At 41.5% G+C, this 10,000-nt stretch overlaps 1 pseudogene; it reads right to left on the minus strand.

Annotated features, from left to right (window-relative positions):
* Positions 1 to 5,130: 5,130 nt before the first annotated feature.
* LOC139770866 (uncharacterized) lies at positions 5,131 to 6,211 on the minus strand (annotated as a pseudogene).
* Positions 6,212 to 10,000: the final 3,789 nt, after the last annotated feature.

Consider the following 10,000-nt stretch of genomic DNA (forward strand, 5'->3'; position numbering starts at 1 on the left):
TAATATATCACAAGAAAGTACTACTTATAATATATTACATAATGATGAGAAGGAATGTCGAATATCCTAAGCGCGATATATCTTATTTTAAAACGTGCAGCGTTCTAGAATCGCTGTTACGCGTTCAACGTTGAATAAAACTCACTCTGATACTCTAGATTAAAGTTAATTGTTGAATTAAATGGGGTCATTAGTTATTATTCTGAGAAAAATGTTGTTGTTAATAAATTGGCGTATATTGGATACACGTAATAGATTCGCACAAGCTCCGTGTCCCGATCTTCGGCGCGTGGATTTTCGTCGTCGAATCGGGGCAATAAATTAGCGACGGGACAAAGGGTCGTATCAACGGGGAATCGAGGGCAATCCGGAGGATAAGCGTCGATCCCTGGTCCCGCGGCTGCTTTGAGAGCATGACCGACGTTTTGTGACGGTGGGTAATATCTGGCCGTGATTATTGACTCGAGGCGATCCCGCTGACACGATGCTCTCACGGCGGGCTAATTGGCAATTAATAATCCGGCATAACTACTCCCTGCAAAATACGGCAGCCTGTCCTCATTAACCCTTTACCTAATCAACCGATCAAATCACCTAGATGCTTTTACTTTCATGTAACGATTCATACGTTTTAACACTCACCAGGCTGCGTTCCCTAAGTATCGCGCCTGGATATTCGCACGATAAAAACGATATTTTTATCAATTAATTTAGAACTTCGTAGCATGATATTTATATCTTTCAAAAAAAGGGTGAAGAATATATCGAACAAAATTTGCTAAAGTATAATAGCGACAAAGAGTTCAGAGTTCTTGATCTACTATCAGTGAAAAACGGCCCTTAACTCCGATCTGCTCCTGCATCGGCGTTGTCTCTTCTTTGTTAGACGGATAGACAGAGTAGCGAGCACTTTTAGAGCGTGAACGTGTAAACGAGCGGTTATTCCACTTCCCCGCGAATACATTGACGGGTCAAGGGCAATCGCAAAGCGATGCACCCCTCTGCAGGGTTTATTTTTATTCCTGAGGTAGATAGAGAGAAATACGAGGTATTTCAAAACTGACGGAAAGCGGATGTATATCGTGCTTCGTAAAAATCGAAGTCGATTTTCATCGATCAAAACGTTGAGAGAGAGAGAGAGAGAGAGAGAGAGAGAGAGAATTAAATGTTATATTTTCTTGAAAATTTAATATTCAAACAAATCTGAGCCTCATATTATTAAAATTTTCTTAAAGGCCAAATTGAACGACAAATGTTTAATCATTTATTTACATCCCCAAAGTCCAATTTAAAGAAAACTGAACGCGTATCTTATTTAAACAATTTAAATTTAGTAAATAAGTAATTATAGTCTGTAGAGATAGTCACGTAGTAAGGGAGATTGGATGATTAGCGATCGATCTAAATTTACACGTGCAAGTCTCCGTTCGATTAACTATTGCGATAGCTTATCGGGGTCAGTTATAAAGCCTTTTTTGCTACATGATCGCCCTCACGTTCCACCTTTTATAAGAACCGATCATAATGCTGCGAATTTGCAGCAAAAAGCGTCGCTCAGCGATCGCTGGCCGAGTATCTGATCATCGAAGCAGAGTTGAAAAGTACACCTCTATGAAATTAACATCCCATTTTCAGAATTCCCGTATAATTGATAGAACCCTGGCACTTCCCCAAAGAGTTCCTCTGTTACGTTTTGAAAAAAGCTCTAGCGATTAAAAAGTATAAAGTCCGCTAATATGAGCTGACGAAATTCACATTGTCGTTGTACAAAAATTCGTAATAACTTTTTGTTTCAATCAGACTAAAAATTCTTCAGGCAATATATCCAGGAAATATCAAAATTCTGAAAAAAATTAATTCGTGGAAGTTTAAAAAAAAATTTCCACTCAATAATTAAAAAATTATCTCTTTTCCGTTTTTGCTCTCTTATTGTTTCAAGTTATTAATTGCTAAAATCTTTTTTAACACATGTTAGAAACTCTTTGAAATTTATTTTAGATATAAAGAGCCAGAATCTCTCTATCAATTCATATCAAAATTTAAAAAATGAAATGCCAACTTTACAGCTGTGAAAAGTACTAAAGTTCTATAATTCATGAGTCAACTTCGTCTCGATTTGCTCGTCTTAAAATATTTGCATGATAATTTTGCAAAGAAGGAGCGCGAGAGAAGTTTTCAAGAAATGTGCCAAGCGTATACATTTTTGCGATAGCAACTCGGAACGGTATAAATATTTACTGCAAAAAGTCCTTAAACATAGATTCATTGCTCTACAGTCAAACAAAATATTTCTTTAAATAAAGAATATATATGTAACACAACGTGATATCGTTCTTCATTCTGTTGTTTAAAATGAATCATGTATAGAGTTATGCAAGAGCATATATTAATAACATTTACTGAAAAGCTAACATCAGATTTATAAAAGCACAGGTGGTAGAATAAAGATGTCTCATTGTTTAAAAATATAAAAAATTATTGAGAATGAATCAATAGAAATAACGACCAATAGAAATACCGTGCAATGTTTAAATTTCTTTGTAATTAGCCCCCCAACAAAAAATATAAGATTTTAATCCCAGTTTTTAATCATAGTTCCACAACTTCTCGTTTCACGAGAAACCGAAATGGGAACGCAAACATCATAAGTCGACGAGCATTTTGCATTCAAAGTAGAATCCTGATGCAAGAGCTACGTTCGTTCCTGGTTTGCTTGTCCGCCTTAGTAATCCATCGTCTTTTTTAAAACGCGGTCACCTCGATTATTCAGCGGGTAATTAAATTAACACAATTAACTGGGGCGTAGAGACGAGCCAGCGTTCGCTGGTCCCTGTCCTCTTGCGTGAAAACGCCTCCGGCGGGTCAAGGACGCTCGGCGGAATCGAGAAAAAAGAGAGCGAGAGAGAGAGAAAGAGGAAAAAAAGAAAGGAAAAAGAAGAACCGAGGTACTCGGGGCGAGTTTTAAAAATTCACGCGTGACCTGCCGCGTTGTCTCGAACGCATATTTCCTAGCTGGCGAAGGCTGGGTGCGATCTGCTCGCGTCCGCACACGCCAATTTCCTGCGTGTACTCAAGCCATTTCCGTCGCGGACGACGTCATTAAGAAAATTGGCAGGCTAGTTCGCGATTTTATGGACGATCCGCGACTTCCGCCACGACGACGGGAGAGTACACGGAAACTGACACTGATAACGCGTCTCCCCCGATAGAAGCCCGTGTCGAATCTTCGTAGTCATCTGTCGCTATTATAGACCAACTGTTGCACACCATCTTGGTTCGTGTAATCGCGCGGCGCGGGCGTCCGCAGCCTTCTGGATGATTTGTGACGCAATTAGTAGATACCATCCTCAATCAGCCTTTAATAAGACACATTTTCTCTATAGATTACGCTAGCGTTAACTTCGTATATTACAACGTTGTAATACCACGTAAAAGGATGGGTGTGAGAAACGAGGAGATAAGATCGGATAAAGGTAATCTTGCAAAAGTTTTGATCGAAGCTCGTCACCCGGTTAAAGTAAATCCTCTTAACTCTTTGCCTTATCGCTCCCTTCTTCCGGTGATCTATATATATTCTTTGCACGCAGAGCATGGAAAGATACTTGCAATATTGCCGATCGAAAGACAAATGTTTTAACTTGAAGTTAGACAAGTCTTTAGATATATCTAGCAATTGAAATAAAAGGGCAGGAAATGAGAGCGTTAAAGAAACAAAGTGCGCAGGAAACTCATTGAGACAAGAACGTGATATAATAGAGCGCGTTATCGGAAGGGGGGACAACGGGCTGAATAGTATAACCAGTGGAAGACGGAGCAACGGGTTAAAAACCTGTTTTTAAGTGACCACATATCGTCAAATCGCGCGCCTTCAATGTACGTGTGCAGCATCAACGGTTGAGGCCACCGAAGCGCTTAAGAGTCATTTGTTAACTCCTTGACAGCCACGCAATTTCGAGCTCGAGCATGAAAAATCATTACAACGAGTTAATCGAATGTTAATTATCCATTATCTGTTTTATTTCCATTGTTGACGTAATCAATTTTACGTGATAATTATTGTTTAATCGTAAGAAGAATCATAAGAAGAGCATAGAAAGCTCAAGATATTGTAAGAAAGATAAATATTTTGCCGAAATAAAAAAATACAGCATTTTGTAATAATCGTTCATAAATAAGTGTTTGACGGATTTATTATGAATTCCTATACAATAAAAAGGAAGAATTATATAAAAGGAAGCAATTATTATATACCAGATCGTAAATTTTAGATAGAGTCGCTAACTATGAAAGTTTATAAAATAATCTGTTCTATAAGCCATCGGTATGTGTGATCGATAATTCAAAGTTTCTGTTAGCCTGAGGCTAATATATTTAAAGAATATAAGGATGTAAGCTCTAACGTCTTTCTCGTAAAATAGTTGCCAGGCATACATTGTCAGGCATTATTGCATTTCCTGATCGTCAATATTTAAAGACGCAGGTAAAAAAGAAGCAGCGCACCTACAAGATTTCACAGAATTCCCCATTCTAAAATCATCCGCGCTTATTCCCCGCACTCTCGTAAAAGGACACCATCCGTGAATTATCAATAGTCATAACATCCAGCGTGTTCGCAATTTATTCCCGTTCTATAGCGCCCGTCTGATCATCCGATCATTGAAAGAAATCACGTAAAAACGTTCCGCAGTTAGATGCTAAACGATCCTGGCTGATGGCGGAATTCTGCTCGATCACCGGTAATAGATATGAAATAAAAAGATTACGCGCAGATGTTCGAGAAAATGGGCAACCAGCAATTCCTTATCGAAATCGGTCACGGGAAGAAACTTATTAGCGAAATATCTTCTCTCATTAACAAAATGAGGAAAGCGTGCTTATCGAAACCTGTTTTAATAATTACCGGCGATTTTAAAAGAGAGATACTGATAACCCTGTCGATAGTTGATAGTAATCCTAATCGCTGATAACCGTAATAAAATTATAACCGCAAGTTTTTTAGTATAGGTTGTCATTGACGAGTTATCTCGAGAATTAAAAATTTGCAAATCTTCTTTCAATAGTAAACAAAATTTTTCTATAACGCAGTAACGATTAAAGACTATTAATAATTGGAATATCGAATGATCTTCGTCAATTATAAGAGATCTTAATTTAACGACTCAAAACTTCAAGTACAGATGAATTAGATCGAGTGAATCATTCTAATCTCCGGATAATCATGACCGAACATCTGACAACCCTTCCCCAGACGTAAGGGTCTTTCCGCTAAGTCAGCCGACGCTCATAATCGGAAGTATAAGCAGTCAACGTAGGATTAAACGTTCATTAATATTAATTATCATCAAAATCACTGCAATTCTCAGATTATTGTGATTAAACATTCAATAATTTTCATCGTTCGTAAAATATCGCTCGTTGACTTTTTACTCCATGTACGTAGCCATCAAATCTCGCACTCGGAACTTCTCGACATCAGACCCTGACAATACTACAACCCTCGTGAAAAATCACGAGTTGCTCGCTCGCGTTTCGCTCTCGTAAACCAGACGTACCGTTGCGCTGTCGCATATACACACTTCACAGGAGCAACGATGGATAACGAAATCTCGCGCGCACACACCGAACGCCGCAGTCGTCGTCGTCGTCGTCGTCGCCGTGACGTCGCGACGGCCGGCGTCGTCGTCGTCGTCGTCGTCGTCGTTGGTCGTAAAGCCGCGACTCTCGACGTCCGACGCAACGGCGCGTCGTCACTCCCGCGGTTGCCGCGCACTCTCCTGATATGCCAGGCGCGTTTATCCTGATGCTGGCGTCAGAGAGGATATCGGAAACAGACCCGGCGCGATGCGGCTTGCGGTGCGGTTACGTCGCGACGTTACGCCAACGCCGAAGCCGACTCGGCGTCCGCGTGCACACTGACATCGCCGTTGCTCCGAAGCCGCCTCCTCCTGCTGCGATACCCGCCCTCTCTCTCTCTCTTTCGCACTCTACGCGCGCAGTCCTCCTACATCCTCCACCCGTTCCCACCGCATCTCCTGCTCTCCACTGTTCCCCCTCCCCCCCCCCTGACCACTCCGCTCCCTCTTCCACGCTCTCCGTCTCTTTCCGTCCCAACGGGTCCCGCCACCCTTCCGCCAACCCACTCCCGTATACTCTCGCCATCAAGTTCTATATATACTATATCACTCCTTTCCTGCTTCTCGCTCCGCTCCATGTGGACTTCTGTAACACTCTCCTTTCCTCCCTTTACGCTCTCTTTCTCCGTCCACGCCGCCGGATTACGTATCAGCTCGCTCCGTCGTCGTTCTTGGATCTCATCTGGAGAACCACCTACGTTCCTCGCTCCGTTTTTCTCCTTCGCTCCCTTCTCGCTTGCGTTATCAAGTTTTGTCTCCGAGCCTTCGTGTCCCCAGCTGCCTCTTTCCGGTTTGTCGAAATTTATTCTCACCCTCTTGCATTCCTCCCTTGCTTTATCCCACCGCGATCTACTTCTGCACTTAGCATTTTCCTATCTGTTAACGCGTCTATTGCTTCGTCTCGCTGTCTCGCTATCTTCCGTTATTTCCCCATCCATAATTTTGCATTTCGACGCGTTATCTCGTTGGTTATCTCACACAAAGGGGGAAAAATCATTTTCTTCAAGATCAAATTTGATCTTAATTAATTATTATAATCAACATGTTTCTTTTATTATATTTAATTATTATAATCAACGCTTATTTTACTCAACTTAATGCAAATCTCATAATACGCAAATTTTCGTCCTTATTCTATATTTTTTACTCTCAAAAGATAATCAAGAATTAAAACTGTATTAACTAGAGTTCAAAATTACTTTTAAAATTGTTCAAACTATTGAGAAATCGTTTTTCAAGTTAATAATATCAATGAACGTGTTAATATTCAAGTAATATAACAATGACAGCGTTAAAAGTTCGCGGAATTTCGTGATCGTTACTAACTGCCGTATTCATGGAACTACAAATACGTAATTAACATGCAAATCTTGGAAAAATATATTCATGCTATTGTATGCTAATCGTAGAGGGGGATGTGACAGTAATTCGAGATATCGTTGCACTAAAACGCGATCAAGCGTATATAAACCAGGGTATTAAAAAATCAGTCCGTCTGCAGACTTCCAAATCAGATGCAAATAAAAGCTCTCGTTAAAATTAGTAGACCGCGTCCAAGTATAAAATCAATAAAATATAATTAATCTTACGGATCGATTTATGCAACCGTTTACGATATCCGTTAAATAAAAATTTCAAATTTTAGAGAGTACCTCACGTTACGTGCTGACTCTCGACAGTAAATAAATTAAAAATAAACTGAAAAGTTTAGACTGCGGACTTCATCTCATTATCGTTAAAAAATAAAGATTCGTAAGCTTTCCCAGCTGCGATGTCTTGCTGGAATGCGTTGGCGGTAACGCGTAGAATTCTTTTTGCGTACATCGCTTAATCTAAACAAAACCTTCCGTCTGCTCTGCTATTGGCGCTGTCAGGAAAAAAAAACACGTCTCAGACCACCCGAGTGCGATGGCACGTCGCGAGATCTCGCAGTGAACTTCCGCTTCCCGTCCTACAACGCGGAGATTTTGCAGGTTCATCTCGTGCTCGTTAACTTTTTTTTTTTCATTAATCAATTCCGCTCAACAATTCTTTAAATCGACAATTTTTTAAATTTTCCCACCGATTTGCGCTCGGCGGACGATTTATTTGAATTTCATTTGCATGCTCACGCATTGTAACTCGCGTTTTCCGTGGCGTCGAGCGAATGATCGGATATCGCGGCATACGCGCGCATGTGTTCAACAATGAATTCATATTTCACTACACGATTTTCGCGTTACGATCATCGCGGCGGCGGCGGCGGCGTCGGCGGCGGCGGTGGCATTCTCGTGGAATTGCGCTTGGGTCGGGCGCGACGCTGCATTGCTCTCGCATCGCATTGTGTCGCGTGAGCCGGGTTGCCAAAATCCTCACTTCCCAAACGCGGATTAATCCCGTTCCTCATACAGGAACGTCTTCCTTCCTGCGTCGGACAAGCCCTACTGTCTGCGCCCGATGGCATAGCGAATGTAGCTTCACCACGGATCCCCTCCTTGTGCATTCAACACTTCGAGTAGCGCGTAGTCAAGTCTAAGCATGTATGCCACCGTCGTCGCCACCTATATGTCTGCTTCTGTCTCCGTGTCTTCGTCTCGGTCTGCAACTCTCGTGGGCGAAACTCGAAGCCAAGCGGAAGTGACCGCGACTGTTCGCTTCCACGCCGGAAGACCGCGATGATGATCGACCACCAACAGATCGAGAGCTTGAGTCGACTTGTTGTTGCCAAGTTGTCGTTGATGTAACGAAAATTACTGAAAGTTTGTTCGACATATGTCTGATTTTTCTTGGCGAACAGCGACGATTTTCGATATTATTAATTGATGATCGAATTAAACGCTCAATCTCACGTGTCGTTTTTTTTTAAGAAAAATTTCGTTCCTATACCAAAAGTGTTTTTGATAAAGGCATTATTGAATTTATTTACGAGAATCACCTTTCGCGGCAGCTGAATGTAAACATTTTCCGAAGGTAGATGAGAATAACTCTCTTATCGAATAAAATCGATACCGAAGACACAATACACACAGCATTGCAAAGACGCTTACTTATAGAACTCTTTACTTACTTAAAAACTTTTCAATCGTGCAATAATTCTACCTTGAATTATTTACTTTGAAAGTAAGTTCTGTATATTGTGAAATAGAAATTTATCGTATCGGCATATCGGTTTTAACGAAAACCCCGAAAAAACCGTCGAAATAAATAATTCCCTTATCTCTGCGACGGTGACGTCTCGCTTTCATCCCGGTCCATAGAGAACGCGAAAACGTCTCGCATTTGTGTCCTCGATATACAGAACGATACGTTCCCTCTGGCTCAAAGCATAACAATCGAAATGATGACTACCGCTCTCCGTAGTCTCTTCGTAATATACACACGTAGAGAGGGGTACGGGGATAGACGGGGTAGGTAGGTAGTGCAACGTTTACTGCATGCCGGGATAATCGCCGCCGTACGGGGTAAACGCGCGAGGAGACAATGCCGTGAACAATAGGCGGCGTCCCTCCTCCGGTCCTCCTCCTCAGTCGAGTTACTCGTAGCTTATGCTCCAAAGTAAAATACGCGGGTGTATACGGGAGAGGCGGGCGAGAGAGGGAAATAAAGAGGAGCCACGAGGGGAACTTGATGCGCCGGTAGACGACGACCACGACACACGTACGTGGCGTGATCCGCTGATGCACTTGCGGACTACCGGTGCTCCGGTGCACTCGACGCGGTACGCGTGTACGTGCCGCAACCGTCGCCGCACGTACGGGGGGAGGGGGGGGGCACGAGGGAGGAAACCCTTAAAATCTCTTCGTGCGACACGAACGACTAGGATTTCGAGACGTCCCGATGGCTCCGTGCGATCGGCATCGGTTTCCGCGCGCTTCCCCGATCTCATTGCGCCCTCCCGTCGTCACTCGCATTCTATTCCGGTCGGTGGAACGGATTTAATCCCTTTTAGATTTCTTTAACAGAGGGACTTTGAGGAAATGCGAACAAACGTATCGAATAACGATCGCGTGTAACGATAGGAATAATACTGTAAAAGGATCTTCTGCACGATGAATTACTACGATATTTATTGATAATGCAACGATGTTATTAGGCAATATGAAAAATATATATTCATTTGGTTATATTCTAGACGCTAATTCTTAATACTAGAACTATCGACGATTAATTTCTACTATTTAAATATATTATATAATATACTATATATTTAAAAAAATGTGCTATATGTATATCTTTGAAAAAAAGGGATGAAGAGGCAAAATGTGTATTGATCAAATAAATCACGTATATATCGCAAAAATCACGGAAAATCTCCGAAAATGCAAATTTTCGGTTATAAATACAAATAATTTTAAAAAAATTACAAACCAGTCATTTTTTGACTGCTT

Source organism: Temnothorax nylanderi, unplaced genomic scaffold (assembly GCF_030848795.1).
Source record: "Temnothorax nylanderi isolate EJ_2023f unplaced genomic scaffold, tnyl_v1.0 TNYL_tig0033_pilon, whole genome shotgun sequence".
Lineage (NCBI taxonomy): Eukaryota > Metazoa > Arthropoda > Insecta > Hymenoptera > Formicidae > Temnothorax > Temnothorax nylanderi.